Below are 4,255 nucleotides of genomic sequence, written 5' to 3'. Positions count from 1 at the left end.
GGTCTACAGAGCTAGTTCCAGGACAGGCTCCAAAGCCACAGAGAAACCCTGTCTCGAAAAACAAAAAACAAACAAACAAAAAAAATTGGCATTTGGTTTAAACTGTATTTAAGGATAGGAAAGTCATATAATTAGAAGAAACTTGCTCTAAATATTTAAAATGTAGCAAACTCCAATCTGTATTTATATCTCTATATTTTCCTGTTTGTATATGTAAATATCAATTGCTTGCAAAATTACTCCTATTTGATTCTTCCTAAAATTGATAGCACACTAAGACATTATGAAAATGAATTAATGATGACTAACAATAGGCAGCCTACCTACTCTTGCCATTAGTAGTTAGCAGCCTAGAAGTCTCATACTTAAATACCTTTATAGTGAACAATTTAGTTTCATGGTCATTAAAATATTACAGTTTCTTTAATCTTCATATGTAATTTGATCATCTATACCTCATTGACACTATCTCTAAGTTTTGAAAGTGTCCATGCTTTATTTTTCCAGTTTTTAACTTTCTAAAGTTTTAGTGAGATATTTACATAAAAATTATTCAGGTTATGGCTGCTTTACTTAAAATCATTCATAATTTCTCTGAATTGTACATTAGATTCTGTATCAAATCTGTAAGCATTTATCCACCAATGCCACCCAACAGAAAAATATATATAAACTTTCGCTTAGCATAAGTTGCACACGGAGGCCAGTACTCTAGAATTAAAGATAAGTTTTGAGCCAAGGCTCTGGAGTGTGTCCAACACAAATAGTACATTCTGTGCTGCCAGGCAAGCAAACACGATCTGTCAACAAACCGATAAAAGACCATGAAACCCTAAAACCTAAAAAGGACGGGGAAACCATTAAATAACAAAACACAAACAACGTTTACTTACGTACAAACAGGTGGAAAGTAAAAAAAAAAAAAATGCATGTAGTTTTAAAATTACCACAGTAACTTGTATAAATAAAAATCATTCAGACCTACCGTTCAGTGTTTGCCAGTTTATAAAACAAGTGGAATTTCAAAGTTTTGGTTTCAGTTTCTCTTCAGTTGAAAAAAAAAAAAAAGCAGATTTTGAGTTTTATAATTTTCTATAATCTCATCCTTTCAACATTCACTCTTGAAAACCTTATATAATTATAAATATGATTTCTGTCAGCGTTGTAATCTGATCTCCAAGGTGACTGACAGTGGACTGGGCACCACCACCCTGGTGTCCTTAACAAGCCACTGCTTTCCCTCAGCTGCTGCTTTGCCGACTCTTGTATTGCAACATAACTCACCAGTTTGTTTTCTCAATATTCAACCTATCCTCCTACTTTCAAATTTTCTTCTGAGTCATTTATGTAAATTACAAGGGTACGAGACTATAAAATAATTTTAAAGATCAACTTATTTTGTCTCTAATTAGTGAGAAAAACTGAATCAATAAAATGGATGAGACCATAATGGGAACAATCTCACTGGATCAAATGCCTATTGTTAGGTCTAAATTTATCACCCACAATGTGATGCTTGAAGAAAATATTAAGTTCATAGGATTTGCGATGTGCTCATTTATCAAATAATAAAACTATTGTTAAACATGACTTTTTAAAAAAACACAAAACTTCTAAAAAAACACTTAATGTTTAGTGACATGTTTCCACACACACGTGAAAAAGGGAACTGTAATCATCAGTACACTTAGAATTAGAAAAGACAGTTATGGATCAAGGTGGTGGTGAGATTGGTTCAAACTCATATAACAGGAAATATTGCAGTCATAATTCTAATCCAAACAGTCCAGAGTGACATACCTCTTCCTACCTTTTCCTTTAATAGTTGCCTTGATAAAATCAGATCATTTTTTGTTGTTGAAAATAGCTTGGAATACAGAAAAAAATTGAAGGTAATGAAAGTGAACATTGTAGTTAGTTTTCTTAGTTAAGTTCACTCAAAATGAGATTACATGCTTCTGTTATATTACTCTTCAATATTACACAGAGAAATGTATTATGACTAGGGAGGATTTAATTCTTTTGCATTTATATGATTACATACACACCTGAGAATGAATATGTAATGCTGACAATTAAACTTAGAAAAAAATGTTTTACTTAAAGACCTCCAAAACTGCACAAGTTAAAAATGAACTTTTTCTTCTCTTTCCTTTCATGACAAAGGAACTTTTAAGAATTCCATTTTTGATGTTAGATAAACATGAAAATCAAGTTTGACATTTAAAAGCATTGACAGCTTTCAGGGTTTTTTTTTTTTACTAATACATAATACTTTCTTACTGATTAATAAAGATATTTTGTTCCAGTAATCAATTTAATTCACAACATTTTCTAATAGCATTAATTTCTCATGGGTTGTATGATAAAAAAGTAAAATAAATACAACTGTTGCAAATATTAACGATAAAATAAAATTTTAGCATAATTTAATTCAGTGATTTCCACATTGTTATAGAAAATCAATATAATTATCATTTTTATCTAATTCCTTTTACTGTCTTGAAGATAAATCTGGGACTTTTTGTTTGCTAACAAAGCAATCTAGCTTTGAGATATGTCTTTAGCTCACGTTTCAAAAACTTATAAACTTTCAACATTGATAAATCTATCATTATACACCATTCTTTTTATAGGATATTTTATTAATTATTTTTGTATTATTAATTGTTAATCACTGCAAACTCATTCTATGGAGATATTGCCATTCTGATACCAAAACTACTTACGTGTGCCATTTATGTGGGAGAGTCCAGTCCATCAGGGTAGTGCCATTGCCGTTCCTGGGCGGGTAGTCTGGGTTTTATAAGAAGCAGGCTAAGAAAGCCATGGAGAGCAAGTCCCTGCCCTGACTCTGCCTATGATGTACTGTCAAACATAGAATTCTAAACTATATAGACCTTTTCCACCCCAGGTTTTTTGGCTATGGCATTTCACTACATTAATTGAATCCCTAGCTAAAAAACTTATGGACTGACCTAATTAATACTGTAGAAATGATGTACTATAGAAAGTGATCTACAGAATCAATGCAATACTCATTACAAGTTTAATGATATTATTCAACAACTAGAAAATAAATCCTGTAATTCATATAGAAATTCAGATGATCACAAAAGCTTCCTAAGAAAGAGCACACTTTGGGCATCACAATACAGTATCTGAAATTATATTACAATATTACAAAGCCATAGTAACAAGAACACAATGGAATACACCATACTGTCTTATATTTTTGTGTGGTTGTTATTTGAAGTCACATACATTTGTTCTTATTTAACATTTATAGAAGATGAGAAGTAAATATAGACAAGTGGCATGTGCTAAAATAGTAAATTTTAAAATTAGCAATTGTATGACGTAAATAGTTGAAAAAATAATTCTAAAAATCTGTGGTGCTACCCTAATTACTTATACTTACCTAAACTTGTACCAGAACAAACACTAAAAATTAAGCACTAGATTAGAGGAATAATTTAAGAATGTATTAAAAAAACAATGAAAACATAAGAGTTCTAGTTACTAAATAAAAGGAAAAATAGGAAGAAATTTGGTATAAAATGAGTAGAACATTTCTACAGGAAAAGGTGGTAAAATTGCATAATAGAGCTTAAAATACTTTTCTTTCATTCAGAAAGGTACAGAGAAACATTCACATGTGCTGATTAGAACCTTTCTTATAACAGAAAAGTTTCAAGTAATAAATGTTCATAGTATAAAAATGAGATGAATACAAGAATAAATGTTTCCTATGTTATCTTAGTCCTGTTGACCGAAGAGTACTGTACTGTTTAAATTCTTTAGAAGACTCTCTATCTGACATGTTCATTTGGTCCTTAATAGTTATTTGTGTTAATACTTTAAGGATCTCCCAATTTGATGGTGCATTTCTTAATATTCCTAATCTCTTACCCCCTTGACCTTGTTCTATTGAAACATAAAATTGGTGCAAAGATGTGGAAATTGATAGGTTTCTAGCCAGAGTAAAATATTTTTATATATAAAAGATTTACCATGGTCATTAATTTGGGCTCAATTTACTTTGTGTGAAATTCACATAGATATATTCACTGGGTTTTTGTTGTTATTTGTCTGTTTGCCTTGCTGTTGTTGTCACAGTTTGAATGGGTGCTTTTTATTATAGCATTTTATTTTCATCAACAACTTTTTTTTTTAGATTTTATTCTTTGATAATGCACCCTGATTACTTTTTTTTTTAATTTATTTATTTATTGAGGATTTCCGCCTCCTCCCC

The 4,255-nt window shown here is 30.6% G+C and overlaps 1 protein-coding gene across 2 annotated transcripts in view; it reads right to left on the bottom strand.

Moving 5' to 3' along the window:
- LOC101984459 (alpha-amylase 1-like) overlaps nt 1–1,262 on the bottom strand; it is a 17,691-nt gene extending 16,429 nt beyond the window's left edge. For both annotated transcript variants that reach the window (XM_005372119.3, XM_005372120.2), the window contains exon 1: nt 986–1,262. The gene's annotated coding sequence lies outside the window, so the exon portion shown is untranslated. The remainder of the gene's footprint in view (nt 1–985) is intronic.
- Between the last annotated feature and the right edge of the window lie 2,993 nt (nt 1,263–4,255).

This window comes from Microtus ochrogaster, unplaced genomic scaffold (assembly GCF_000317375.1).
Source record: "Microtus ochrogaster isolate Prairie Vole_2 unplaced genomic scaffold, MicOch1.0 UNK189, whole genome shotgun sequence".
NCBI lineage: Eukaryota > Metazoa > Chordata > Mammalia > Rodentia > Cricetidae > Microtus > Microtus ochrogaster.
The sequence above is the reverse complement of the archived record's forward strand: the minus strand, read 5'-3'. Positions and strand labels throughout refer to the sequence as shown.